The sequence below is a fragment of the Rhyacophila brunnea genome, unplaced genomic scaffold (assembly GCF_057557595.1).
Source record: "Rhyacophila brunnea isolate RB1 unplaced genomic scaffold, BYU_Rbru_1.0 scaffold_4, whole genome shotgun sequence".
In the NCBI taxonomy this organism is placed as follows: domain Eukaryota; kingdom Metazoa; phylum Arthropoda; class Insecta; order Trichoptera; family Rhyacophilidae; genus Rhyacophila; species Rhyacophila brunnea.
In genome coordinates, this window is record NW_028233068.1 from 22256327 (window position 1) to 22272687 (window position 16361).

The window sequence follows — 16361 nt, forward strand, 5'->3', positions numbered from 1 at the left end:
AATATTATTGGAATTTTATCTTTGTATATTCGGCAATGTCTGGAATCTACGTAATCCCTACATAGTAATAATTATGAGTTATAATGACAAAATGCTAGTCCCAAAATACAACTTTGGTGACCGCAGCGTGTGCAGGGAATTGAAACCAAGAAGAATACTGCAAGAAAAGATATTCAGACGAACTATAGAGTAAAAAAAAAATGTTTTCTATTTATAAATACTATATCCTAATTGTTTAAAACGATCATTACAGGTTTCGTTATATTAGAGAAGATTTATCGACTGATTATGGCATATGCTTCCATGCGGTGGAGTTTGTATTAACAAGATTTTGTTTTTACGAGAACCGGATATTAGTCAATTTTCACAATTTATTAGGTGCATAATTATGGATTCAAATACACATTCTAAAAAAATCTGATTTTGCCAGATCGAGGTTTCGAACAAAAAACTACGATTTTATAAGCTGATACGTTACTGCTCAGCTTGACTTGTAAGCAAAATTTCTTTTGATCTTTATTATAATTTGTATGTAGATTTTCATATTATTAATAAAATGTTTTACTTACATGGAAGGTAATCCGACTTTTCACATTGCCTGAAACAATAAAAATAAACTATTATGTTTATGCATCCAATTTATTATTTATTCATTTTTAGGTGGATTTTGATTGAAAGAATTTTAGATTAATTACAATATAAATATGAATTAAGCATGGGCATATTATATAAATTAGTTATCATTAAGTTTTGTTTGAATGAGGGCAACTTTTTTTATTGGAATTATAGTTCTATCAATGACTCTAATTTAAAAAAAAATTGATTAAATATTTGTAGTCAGTCTTCAATATTAAAAGGTATTTTTTTAAAACTTCTTTAATATAACCAATTGGTTCTGACTTTTGTTTGATGGCGGATCCACATCCTACCAGTGACTACCTTCTCCAGAAAATTCCGAATGTCATGATCAACGTCATGCTGGGTAATTTAATAATTTATTGAAATCCAGATTTTCACTGGTTATCTTATAGTGTGGTAGTAAATTTACTGTATCCTTCAGAAATCGCATGGTCTATAATCTCTATAATATGAAGATGAACGTTGTTTTATAATCATGGCGTGATTAGGAAAGTTGTTATAAGTAACATTTGAAGCCTCTATTCTTATCGATCTATGAAGTTGACAAATGCACCTTCACAAAACTTAACTATTTTGTTGAATTTCTAGATTTTACTTTAAGACGTTTTCTACCTATTAGGCGAACGTGTGTGAAAAATAAAATACATGATTAAACAATTTTATTTTAGGCAAATATTAATTGCGTGGTAATTAAAGTCAATTTCCGAACAACAATAATTTATTGTTACCTTAATTTAAAATAATGAAATATTGTGGGATATATTAAATGAAAATTTGTAATTAACAATACATACGTACTCACTTAAAAACTGCATTCTACCTACATAACAATGATATAAATAAAAAGAATTTCAAGTTATACATATTTATGTTTTTATAAAAATCGATGTTTTTTTAAAATAAATATAAAAAAAATATTAAAACGACGGATTAGTCAAAAATCTAAACTTTAAAAAATTGAAAACTTAATTAACTAAATTCTAATGATAAATATGACCATAAAATATAATGTAATAATAAGATGGGACCCAGCAAGAAATTCACATTTTATTACAATTGTAAGTTTATCTTTGACTTAAAAAAATCTTTTTAATGTTTTCAGATAAATATTTAATAATTAATACAGTTGAAATGGTAAATTATCAAAAAAAAATGTCTGAAATTGCAAGCTTCGTATTTTTCCGCTAAGTGCCTCTGTTGGTATAAGGATCTCCCTTTTATTTATGTTTTATTATTCCAGTTTTATTATGCATTGGGAGGTCATTTCTGATGACGGTGGCTGTAAGGCGGTCAAAACACTCTAGCCCAGCTTTGATGGATGAACAATTTCATCAAACATCTTACACACATCTATATTATATATCTACACTAAATGTATTGTATCAAATATATTTTTGCTCTTAACTTGTTAGAGCTAAGTGTATATATTATTATGGTATAATATACCAACATACTATTATATCCAACACCGACCTATGAATACCCAATATCAATGAATAGTACCAGGAGAAAACGAATAAAAAAACTATTTTCGGAATCTGCTGAGGTTTTATCGAACTAAAAAAAGAAATAATATTGCGTAGAGAATATAAATACGGCTTATAAAATATTTTTATTCGTTCTCTTTCTTTTATAAATCACAAAATAAAACTTTTTAGGCAGAATAAGGTTGCAGTAAAATGCCAACAGAGCGTATCAATTTATTTTGCTCGCCTTCCAGCTGTAAATTGGCAATAAAAGAGAGTCAGACGCACAATTTTATATCAATCACAAGTGATTCTTCAGCTTTTCTTCATTTTACAAATATTATGCATATTAAATAAATTATTTGGGAAGCTATTTTTATATTATTATGATCTAACAATAATAATTTTAATAAAAATTCACAAAATTTATGCAATAATAGATTTACCAATAAAACCTATCATAGATTAAAAACTCTGAATAATACAGTGTGTACGTTAGCAAAATAACTCAAATATATAAAAACTAATTTTTAATATAGACTTGTATTAAAATTACTTTCTTAATCACAATATTTATTATAAAAATACGTCCAAGCGTGTGGATATGTTAGCAGAATTTGATAACAATTATAAAAATACACCAAATTTATAATTTGTTTTTATTTATACGATCGCATTAGATTTTTAAACTGCATAATTTTCGTCAGAAATTAAAACTCGTAAGCAGGGAACACATAATTAATGGGAACTGAAATATTTAACGGGTGTGGAGTAACAGGCAACCGATCTCTAGTATGGAAGAATATGAGATACTCTTAAACACGTGTTATACGTCATTCGTTCTGACAACCGCTTTTGATTAATGCATTGATGCTCATTCATTGTATTTGAAGGTTGCAACACACACTATTGCACATATATATTGTATGTTTCATTTTCGTAGGACACTCACATATTCAAAACCTTGCTTCAAAATGTAGTGTATTGGCGTATAGCCTATCTAAATTCTATTTATTAATTTGTTCTGTGGTTGTAAGCAGAAAATAATTATTAAACACACAAAACATTAAAAAGATTCTGGAAAAAAAAATCGAATTGGCTGTAAGTATTTAAAATAGAAAATACATTAAAAATGTTGTAAATTACAAACGTTGTACATTATAATACCGATAAAGTATATCGGTTTGAAGGAACACGAAAATACCTTCCCAAAAAAGAGGAAAATAAAGAAAATTTACGATTTTTCCGGTGTGTGGTGTGCGTGACGAATGAAGGAGGTAGACTTGAATGAGAAAAAAATTACATTATATCTAGAGAGCTCTTTCATTATCAAGGTCAAAATAAACAAAAGCTTTATTTTAGAAAGAATAAGTAATTGCTGACGACTTCCATGGTGATTTGCTAAGCAATTACTCCAAGGTTTTTGGAAACATACATTAGACCTTAATGATATTGTGTTATTTTTATGTTGGTGATTTTGGAAATTAGCTTTATAAACTATGTTGATCATAATATTATTAGACAGCATTTTTATTTTAAAACTGTGCATCAATTACATAAAACAGAGCCTTATTAAGTTTGTTCAATTCTTTAGAATTTTGAAAATTTGATTTTAATTTATTGTTGATATTGTTCTATCCGGTTTTTTGGTTTCATCATTTAAAGAGAAAAAAATAATGATATATAATGGTAGGTAAAAAATAGATATAAATGCAGAAGAGATGCCATATAGTATCTTTGCATATTGCCGAAAAATATAATATCAAGCCGCAAAAAATGTTTTCATGAACGACATTACTAATTTATAATTAACAAACAAAGTAGAAGAATAATGTATTTTAAATATCAATTCAAAGCACTTACCTAAATATTATAAAATTTAACTATATTTTAAACATTAGTTATTGTTTAAAGTTAGAATATACAATGATGAAATCTACCAAGAAAGAATATAAATAAAATAGTGAAAATCTGAGATATATAGGTATTATACATATGTAATATTTAAATGTTATGCATTATGCAATGTTAATTAATAATGATTTTGCGTCCCTTGTAGTCCAATGTGAAAGGTATCTACTGAAATCTCATCCAGAGTTTTCAGAGATCACCGATGAGTGACAATACACCAGCGGCGAAGGGTAGAGGTAAGCTGTGAAGATTCGACATAAATAGTGCACACTAAACTTTGTCAGTCAAATGTATTTGTTTTCATTGAACTAAGACTACAATGTGTATATAACTATATAGTGCTTGTTAGTTTTATCGCTTATTTATACAATATCTAAAATTATGCTATTAAACCATACATAATTGTGGATATTTTATAGATAGAAAAGTATATGGTTAGGTTAGGCAAGGTTTAATGAATTTAAAAACTAACCAACACCATCTGCAAATTGTATTCTTAGTTAAATGAAAAAAAAATATATGACTGACAAAGTTTAGTATGCACTATTTATGTAAAATTTTAACAGTCTACTTTCATCATTCACCGTTGTAATACACTTACATGCCTGGATGTTCCTTTGATTGTTTCACATCTACTAGATACTACAGAACCGTTTCACTACACTGCTGTCATGGGATCTCATGGCATATTGTAATATTAAAAAGAATATTTGTTTTCCTAAATTATTTAAATGATACTTTCATAATAAAAACTTCAACAATATGGGTATGTAATCGATATAACATTGTTAATGAGGGTTGATAATGACATATTGTAAAAAACTTAATAAACAAAAAAGAAACCATAGACATGTTTATAATAAGCAAAGAATTAATTTAGCCATTAAACTATATTATACATCGTAAAATAGTAGCATTCAAGTTGGATTTATAATTTTACAGCGCATTGTGAACAAGAATTATTATAGTGTTAATATATAGTTCTGCGTGAGAGTATTTGGATTGCTATAAACCTCACAGGTTCACACAAAGAGAGCTAAGTGATACGAATAATCAATCCACAGTATAACACTTATGTACACGATATGCTATTCCAGTTTCCACAAACATCGACCTATTATTATAGGTAAACTCCATAGAGAATGGTTGACTGCACGTTATGTGGGAATAATAATAAAGCCTAAGTGCGAATGTGTTTTGTATAAGTAGGTTAATTAGTACATTATACAATGCCTAGGACGTTATATTAAACTAAAATTATCATCATTTCAGTGGTGACTACTGAATAAAGGTGTAATCTAATCCTCTTGAGTGATTTTCGGCGAAACACACAACGTTATCTAGACATATTGTGTGAGATTCTAGGTTAAGATTTTCATTAGAAAGGGTAGTTAAAAGCTTTTCTGAATGAATTAAAGTAAACAAATATAAGAATATCATTATATGTTACTATTAAAATAACGTTTATTTTACTATAAATTTTGCGTTCAAATTAACTAGTAATAATTACAATATAAAAAGAACCTTTTTTAAAAATAACCCAAGTTTTTCTACCGAATAAATAATACCATGCATTCAGGTCGTTCCAATAACTTTAATATAATTGAAGAACATTATGCTTCTGTAATGCATTTGAATTTGTACAAAATAGTCAGCTGTTTACTTTGCCCATTCTACATGTAATTATGTTAAATAAGTAATAATTCTCACATCTAACAAAGCTCGGAAACACAGAAAACACATTTAAAAAATTTTCAGGGTACCTAGTTATTCCGATAGGTATTAAAGTTCGTAGAAATCAATAAACAAACAATTACAAGAGAAAAAGAACTTTTTATGTACAAAGTTTTTAAATTTTCTGTTGAATTATTATGCTCAATATGCTCAAACTTGTACTTGATATGAAGTAAATAAAAAACAAACAAATATAGAATACTGAAATGTCATTTCGACATTTCATTTTGATTTCCATAGTAACGCACGTATATATTAATAATTTAGTTACTAGGACCACCCCCTTAGCAACTAATAATAGTCTTTTACTTTTTACGGATTTTTCTAAAATAACTTTCCATACAAAACAGAATTAACTGAAAATGAATTCAATTCTGCTTAAATATGACTAATAGTATTAAAAGAATGCATTGGCATCGTGTTCTGATATATTCTAAAAGTTTCAAATGTCTAGCTAGTCGGGAAGTTAGTTAAAAATCGATTGAAAAATTTGTACTGGACAAACAACCACCGGATAAACAAGAATACAAGATAACAAAAACTTTGTAAAATCAAATTAAAGTATCATATTTTTACCCGATTATAATAACGTCATGTTCAATCAACCAAGGTTAATAAAATCCTTCAAATATATCAATATATTATATATATTATGACAATTGAATCAAATATTTATTTTTGCTAAATCTCTTCATCGTCATATTTTTTATGAAATGGTATTGATATCAACTTTAAAATAAGTAATGATAATAGATATGTATTTTATAAAGCAGTACGTCTACCTAAATACAAGCAGCAAAATTTAAAACAATAATGTATGTACGTTAGAGATACTTCAATGTAACTAGAAATATGAACTTTCATATTACGAAACTAGATGACCATTGCAGAAGTATGATTAATTATTTAATTATTAGGTAAGAATATAAAATAAAATATATGTGGTATTTTTCTGAACAACTAATCCAAAACGTTTTCATAAAACGTAATAAATAAGCGTTAAATATTTTTTCTACAATAATGAATAACTTACAGCTAATTAAATTATAAGTATTATTAATAATTCTTTGTCCAGCTTAGATTCTATATAATATAAAAGCACATAATTTTTTAATATTTGTTAAAATCCGGAATGTATTTTTTTTTGTCAAAATGGGTGTTTTGTATTTTCAGACGATCTATACTATACGATATCCTAGTTAAATTAATATATTTCTCAATGCTCTAGATACCGCGAATGAGGTAGTTACCGCCGATTTAATGTGGTTCATTTAGATAATGCTGTCATACCTCTAATTTACATAGTAATCACATCGGAGCCATTACAAAGACTCAATGATGGGGAGCCTGATAATTATTTTACAATGTCATGTTATTCCATTGATGTAATATTAAATGGACGAAATATGTAAAAAAATATATGTGGTAAGAATTTCAGTCTAAAATAAATTTTACTTATCCGGAATCATCCCATGAATGATGAAAGATACGTCAAAATGAGGGTAAATAATAAGGGTAAATTTCCAAACTGCGTTAAATTATAGTATACCTACATCATTATTGGTTTTTTCTCCCTAAGGTACCTGTATCCTAACGCCAGATGTTTATCTTATGAATACATAGTATGTAGAACTGAACTACCTACAGATTCTTACAGATTTTTGTCAGATGTTTATAACATTTTCAAAAAAACTACACACTTTAGTTTTCAGATATTATATAATGAAAAATCGTATGTATTGTACCTATATCTGTGTATTATTTACAAACATTTAAAGAATTAAATGTCTATCTTCAGGGTCTTGCTTCGGTTAATTTAAATTTTGTCATATTGGAGGTTGTACTAGCTCTAAGAGGATATAAATAAAAGAATATTAATTTGAATTATTATCTAAATATTGTGCAATCTGCAGCTATTATAATATTAAATAATGATAAAAAACCAACATTAGAATCGTATTGTAAATTGTATTATTGAATTGATATTTTTAGCTGTTAAAGTAATTTAAATTAGGTAGACAATGCGTTAATATAATGGCTATAATATCCCAATAATTGAAACAATTAGGCATTTAATAGCGTCTTTCAGACAAAGAAAATTCTTGAACTTCACTGCAACAAAACAGTTAGAATACATAATACAGTGCACCGGAAATGACTGCTATTACCCTACAAAACAACACGGAAGCCAATGAAATCGAAAATCACAATGGCGTATTTCACACAACACTACGCTGAAGTCGGCGGAAAATAAACATAGCCATTGATTTTGCTTCATAAGGTCATCGGTGTATATTACCAAATAGAATTTTTATTCTAAACAAGCGGAAATGCTTTCCTGCAAGCCATATTATACCAGAAATGTGAATAAAAAAGAAAATAAAGCCTGATGCATTTATATTACTGCGTATAATAGTAATATACATTATAATATACATAGTTTCATTGTCTAATACGGTGGTTAATCCATTGACAATACGGTTAAGATAAATACAATATATTTATATACCTAAACACTAAATAATAGCCAAGTTTATATTAGTTTTTCCATCTAACATTATTTCTATCTGACAGATGGGTATATATATAAATGATGATTTCAAAATGATATCACCACATAAATACGAAGATGGAGTGCAAAGGGGTAGTTAGTCTGATGTAAATTTGAATAGTTCTTTTATTAAATATTTAAATCACATTAAAACTATGAATAATTAAAAAAATAATTCTAATCTACATTATATTATTACTTATAATAGTTTCATAAAATAGTTAGTACTAAATAATAAGTGGAGACTGGTCAACAAACGTACATTTTTAAACGACTTTGAAAATTAAAGGATTATATTAATATGTGAAGAAAAAAATCTTCCGAATACTTTTATATAATATCTATTGTATAGTTGATTATTTAAAACACTTTAATATTATATACATTATTACGAAATAATATAAGATTACATGTTTAGTGTTCTGTTGCTAGATGTGTTAAGAATAATAGTAACATTACACTCCTCTTTTAATCTTTAATGTTATTGAATAGGTATTAAAGTGTGATAGCTGGAAAGAATTCCATAGAAAATAAAAAATACTATAAAACAATATCATTTCATTTTGTATTATAGTGTTTAATCGACGGATTGTTATGGATTATTGTATTGTTTTTATTAATAATAACCTCGAAAAGATACAGGCCCCTCATTTATAAACCAAAAATGTACATAATATAACCGAATTATTTCCACTTTTATTTTAGACTAAAATACATTATAAAGTCTGATTTATAAGATAAGTGACGTAAGAAGGTACTATTGCAATAATATTTCATGCCAGCATTTCGTGGGTAATAAATTTTCATTTGCATTTTTATATCATAATATATCAGGATCCTGCTAGCGAATATTTTATACGGCAAAAGGTATGGTTTGTATTATAATATGGTAGATATATAAAAAAATCGAAAGAATATCTGCCGTATTTATATGTTGAGTTTAGATATTTAATAAATTTAAGTAAAAGGTTTATAATAATATTAAATCAGATTAAATTAATCAATATGAGATTTTGGCATTATTAATAAACGCATCATAAATTAATTCTCTTTTAAATAAAAAACAATCTTATTTCGTAAGTTATTTATGTCTGACATTATTAAGATGTAAAATTTATTACTATTATACTCTTTACTATGTACCTCAGTACCTCAAACCATTAAGTAAATTGTATATAGTAGGCAGTTTTTAAAGTTATCATCATTATTTCATATTTGGATTACAATCCAATATGTATTTTGGCTACCTCTTGGTTATCTCTCCACGCTTGCCTGCCCCGTACTCCTGTTTGATGATTGTGTCATTCATAACTTCGATTTCATCATCATTATTGTTTTTGGCGACTGTTTTCTTCTATACTTGTGACGTCAAGGGTCTTCACATCATCTGAGTGCCTAAATTCTGAATATTCTGAACCATATTATCATATATGAATTTATTGTAAAACCAAAATCTAATCAAATATCAATAAAGAATAATAGTTAGTTTGAATTAAGTAAAGAATAAATAGTTTTCGACAATCTGCGTGAATAAAAATATCTGAAAACCTTTTTTATTCTTTTATACTTTCATTCATTTGAAATATGATGTAAAAAAATATATTATTGATTTATATTCTTTTTTTCTCATTGTAACCCTGATGTCTGAGGATTATGGCCACTCTAGAATAGGTACTGTGATATTCCGAATCAGCCTTCTGCAGTTTTTCCTATCCTCTGCAAACCTTGTGGTGGGTGATATCGGTATATTCATCATAAACGGGAATTACCACTTTTCCCGGAACATTTATAAGGTTATATTATTATAGTGAATAGTTAAATTCACCGCTTATTTTCACACACCTACAGAAAAAATACATGTTGTTTACTCCTGAAAATAAAATTATTAAAAGGGTTGACCTAAAATGGTGTTTCAATTTATTTTCTTAGGCATTCATTAGATGCTGCAGTAAATTTGCGTAAAAGGTAGGGTTCATTTTACATTACACGGAATGGTATTTACGTAGGTCTTGTACTATTAAGCCTAAGGAAAACTATTTCAGCACCACTATTAATTTAGTAGCAGCTATATTTAAATAGAGGACAGAAAATTTACTATAATTGTTAAAGAACTTAATACGACACGTGAATTCTAATCATATATATACACATATACGTATACAGACATATAAATTTATTGCATATAAGTTGAACGTACTGAAATTATATAAAATCAATTTTTGTGACAATTAATTTAATTAAACCATTTTTGATTCAATGAATACATAATACACAAGATTTAAGCACTTAGAACATGTTACTTATAAACTATATTACTATTAAAATATTTGTAGATCATTTCACCGTATATGAATTATTATGGTATGTAGGTACTAGTACAGCTCCGTACCAATATGTTTTCAAAATGTTTTTTGAATAATTAAACTTTCTTTCAAATTATGTACCTACATACTATTCATTTGTAGTTTGTTATTGAAATCGGTTTTATTTTAATTAAAAATAATAACTGTTGGTAAGTATACCATTTTTGTGCAGTTTTAAAGTTTTCAGACTAATCCACAACATCGTAGAAATTCTTTCCCGTTAACGATAAATATTTTCTAATTGAAAAATATCAATCATTTAATCCACCCGAAAGATTAAATTATTGAAGGAATTCCCAATCTGTACAATGAAAGCTTATGAAATGAAAGTTAATTATTAATTAACAATAAAATATTATGATTGCACCAGATGTTCTTTCCGTGAATACTAGTAGTATTAATTAGACAATAAACAAATCGCATGTTCAAATGCTGCAGTCGAGTAAAATTAAGATAGGTATTAGGCTTTTTTAGTCATCGTATATGGTATTTTTGGATGAATTACATAGTTATAGTATATTTATTGAATGTTTAACTATGATTTTTTGTCAATATACACTAGTGAAAATTAAAAAAAATCACTTCACAGTGGAGGTCTATAATGTGTTACTTATTGACCTCATTTATTTCAAATATAATATTTTTTGAGAGCATAATAGTATTGTCTCGAATACATATCAACTGTAGAAAGGAAAAATGGCGTAAGCCTCAGTTTTTTTCAAAATATTTTTTATTGCTTAATACTTTGGACGCGGAAGACGCACCCGGCGCGTAATGACCAGGCGGCCGATCGATGTAATTAACGTGCATTTTAAAGGTGCTAATTAAAAAATCATTATCTACTCAGCAGCGAATGAGATAAAGACGTTATACACGACTAATTACACGTTGTGTCTAAATGATATAAACTACAAATGTCGTTTTATTATTTTAATTTAGCTAGCAATTAAAAAAAAGAAGGAAATGACGTGGGAAAAACGACTTAACCCATAGCTTACGGGCCGCACAAAATTGTGTTTTTGCTAATTACTTTTCAAATGCAAATTAACACGTTAATTACAAAATTAATTAAAAGGGGCCGTAAGCATTGTGTTAATTATCATGCACTTCAAGGTTATGTCTATTTTGTATTTTTACTTTGACCGAAAACCATAACAAACCGTTTTTGTGCCTTCTGTAAAATTTGATTTGTGTGGATTGCGCCTCTTTTCCTTTCTACAGTCGATATTTTGTGTATAATTTTATTAAAAACTTTATTGGTTTAGGAGAAGAATAACAAAATATAACAACAATCTAATATCTGAAAAGGGAGATCAGTTTTGGATATTTTTCACTCAAAGCTTTGTAAAATAAAATTGTAATAGTAGGTACCAGTATAAAATAATGGTATTTTCTAAAACATAATTTGATAAATTTTATTTATAAGACATTGAAACATGACTTATGACAAATGTATACGCTGTGCCTAATGAAGTGTACGCACAAGTAAACATTTAGTAACAAAATGTTGTAGGATGAAAATTTTTAATAAAGGTATAAAATACAATGATAAAGTTTATAAAACACTGAAGGGCAGAGTTTAATAATTCATACACATACTTTCACGCAATGGGAGAGTTGGAATTTTGAATATTTCAGGAATTTTCGAGAAAAAGTTCAGAACCTTTTTTATTTCGCTCTGGTTTGCTGGTCAATAAAAAGGCATACATTCGTTTTTTACACAGACTCAATATTTTATTGTAATGTTGTATCATGCCTTTGGTAGAAAGTTAAATAAGCAGTACGATTCCGTAATAAAAAAACATATTACTCTTTTTACGCCTAGATACACAGCGCATTACAATAACGCTACATTACATTAGTTACATACATAATAAATTTTAACAATATAATAAATAATGTTACGTTTTGTGTTAATTCACTTAATTTAATAATATAAAATGCGTTTAATAGTAACTAAATTACAAAAAAGATTTTATGTATTTTGAAACATGTAGGTATCTGACGAAAAAAACGTATATACTTATTTTAAGATTTCATGAAATATTTATAAACCAACCAAATTATAAAAAAATATAGTTTTTTCTACTCTTCAGTATATTTTCCAAAATATGATATACACATACTATCACAAATATGTGGTATGTGTTTGTGGAATAATGGCGAAAAATAATAATTGTTTTAGTTATGAAAAAATAGTGTCGAATAGCGCCGCAGCACAATTTATTATATAAGTGTCGTGTATTTGACGTTTGGTTAATATATATTTTAATTTTTTAAATTGGGGTGAATTAAGTTCCAATTGAAATTTATTGGTGTATTTTCATATGCTCAGATAACAAGTGAAGCAAAATCAGTCCTTATTAAATATTGACACAATGAAAGTATGCTGCCTGTTTAAAAAATATTAGTCTGCATTAAGTTTTACAAAGACATATTTGAAAATATACAAACCTTTTTTGGTTGTTAGCTATTTTCCAAACTCATTGCGCCCTTGCACTGCTTCAAATATATTAATTATACTGATTGGAAAAGAAAGCTACACGTACCTATATTACTTTTCTCAGCCACGTGATCTGCACCAACCTAGTCATCGTGGATATTAAGAGTACCAAGCGTATTCTGTACCATACAGTAAAGTACCATAAAATGTTTGCTTAAGTGGTTTTCTCAATATCTGTTAACGTTTAATAAATAGTAATATTTAATTATTTATAGATCTATTTTATCAGATTCATTCTCATTGTTTGACAGTCAAACTTTTTAAACTTCGTAACCTTTAAACACTCTAATACAGGGTAAGTTTTACCACTGGAATAAGGAAACAAGTTTTATCAATAAAAAAAATATGTTACTATTGTTATAATTGTATTTTAATTTGATAATAAAACAGGTGTTTTAATTTAAAGAAATATATTTAATTTTGAAAAAATGTGGAAAATATATTAGACTAATTAGGACTCAAGCCTCATATTTTAAAATGAGTGCTCTTGTCTTTTGAATTACCAATCCACCTATGATTCATTTGAATAAAATCTTATATTTATGGGCTTGGTGGTATATAATATCTTTATTTATTTCTAGGTTTATTTCTAATCTAATATGTATATTTTTTGAGGTATTTAAAAATTATGTATGTTCAATAAGACGTATTGAATAATTAAAATAATAATTTAATTAGTTTTTATGCTATATACATTTTTTGAATGTATATAATAGCATATTTATCGTTTTTAGCTATACTATTATTCATGTTTTGGTACTGTTACTGTCGGCAAAATTAATCTGTTTTCAAAGTCATCCAGAATGTCAGATCAAATGTGACTAATTTGATCATAATCTGCTGTAAACGGTTGCCAATCGCCCCCACGACACAACCACGTGAAAATATATAGGTTAGGCAGGAATCTTATCTGTGTGACGGTCGTCATGGAAACCAGGGGTAGGTATCTTGACAGATCTAATCTGATTTCCAGGGGTCGACAGCGCAAGCGCATCAGAATCACTTGCCGCTAGATTAACGAGACAATTTCGTTTGAGGGGAATAAAAATAAAAAATGAAACGAGAGGCTTTAGGGTAGCGCTTTTTGTTCGTATTAATATTCGCACTCAATTAATATAATCGGCGGGGAGCTCTTGGCAGAATTTAATGTAAAAATAGATTTCAAGAATCCATTTATTATAATATCATCTTGATATTAAACATAAGAAATTGTCACATAATATAACAATATATTTTATCGTAAATCTCTCAAAAACTTCTTTTAATGACTTTTTTATAAAACAAAAATTGATCAATCATCATAGTATGTTAATATTATTCGATAAATACTGTAACACTATTAATACATACAAATTTTAAGAAAATGGATACGATTTTAACGAGTCACAAAAAGATAACGAATTTATTTGTTAATTATTTAATATAACTTACTAGTTGCCCGGAATTACTTGTTTCGAGAGCGTATGAGGTGTGTTGTGACATTTAATATGACCTAATAAAAAAATTAGTGTACTTAACGGAAATTTAAAAAAAATGTTTTTAATATTACACGATAGTTGAATAATTTATAGGTATCTGTTAAAAATATTTTATAAATAAGTTAATAACGACCAGCTTGCCCATTTTACAGGAATTTTTTATATAAATACTGGCCAAAAAATTGAATAAAATGTCACAAAGTCTGCAGAGAAATTGCATTTTTTTGAGGGGCCCAAGTTTTTATACCGAATAAATAATACCATGCATTCAGGTCGTTCCAATAACTTTAATATAATTGAAGAACATTATGCTTCTGTAATGCATTTGAATTTGTACAAAATAGTCAGCTGTTAACTTTGCCCATTCTACATGTAATTATGTTAGATAAGTAATAATTCTCACATCTAACAAAGCTCGGAAACACAGAAAACACATTTAAAAATTTTTCAGGGTACCTAGTTATTCCGATAGGTATTAAAGTTCGTAGCAATCAATAAACAAATAATTACAAGATAAAAAGAACTTTTTATATACAACGTTTTTAAATTTTCTGTTGAATTGTTATGCTCACACTTGTAAGTACTTGATTTGAAGTAAATAAAAAACAAACAAACAAACAAATATAGAATACTGAAATGTCATTTTGATTTCCATAGTAACGCACGTATATATTAATAATTTAGTTGCTAGGACCACCCACTTAGCAACCAATAATAGTGGATTGGATTACGGATTTCTTCCGAAATAACTTTTTATACAAAACAGAATTAACTGAAAATGAATTCGATTCTACTTAAAGATGGCTAAAAGTATTAAAAGAATGCATTGGCATAGTGTTCTGATATATTCTAAAAGTTTAAAATGTCTAGCTAGTCGGAAAGTCAGTTAAACATCGATTGCAAGATTTATACCGGATAAACAACCACCGGACAAATAAGAATACGAGCTAATAAAAACGTTGTAAAATATGTTTTAAAATTTACACTCTCTGACATTATATTATGATACATTTTCATATGCATATAGTTTGTATGCATATAACGTGAGACGGGATAGGTATTCCTTATTTTTTTTTTGTAATCTTGGATAAAATGAGTGGTTAGTATGCAAGTGTCATAGGATGGGATGTTTTTTTTTGTACAAAATGAGTGGGTATCAGAATAGTGCGTCTTAAATTTAATATACGTATTGGATTATTAGAAGTATTTTAATATACAATATATTTATAATGTATGAGGAGCGTCCACAAATTTACATACCTCAGCAGAAAATGAACATATTATAATGACTTCTTGTCTTCTTTGGTATTTTTTTTATTACGTACAAATCTTACATTTTTTAGTAGGCGGAGTCTGATTTGTCATGTTGTTACTTGTAACGTCAGAAATCTACTGAGCTTTAACTAAACAGTCATCAGACGAAGACAGGATAAAGGATAATTTACCTACGATTAAAAAAATATCACGGCGAGCGAGGTATCTCTTAGCTTAAATGATTTTCTCTACTTTATTTTTATACATTGTTTTCATTATACAAGCTATTTCATATTATACAAAATATTTCAGTACCTGGTAACCTCATCCATAGGTAGTTGCTTATACGATATTTCTAGACCGACATAACTGTAGATACTCCACATCATCTCTTGTGCCATGGTAATATATTCCTGATGATTAAGATCTGATAAGACGCATTACGGCATAAATCAGTTAATA

At 27.5% G+C, this 16361-nt stretch overlaps 1 long non-coding RNA gene across 1 annotated transcript in view; it reads right to left on the bottom strand.

Annotated features, from left to right (window-relative positions):
* The window catches only part of LOC147067096 (uncharacterized), a 300820-nt gene that overhangs the window by 65811 nt on the left and 218648 nt on the right, over positions 1-16361 (bottom strand). The window contains exon 4 of the long non-coding RNA XR_015071485.1: positions 570-598. This is a non-coding gene — a long non-coding RNA (uncharacterized LOC147067096). The remainder of the gene's footprint in view (positions 1-569; positions 599-16361) is intronic.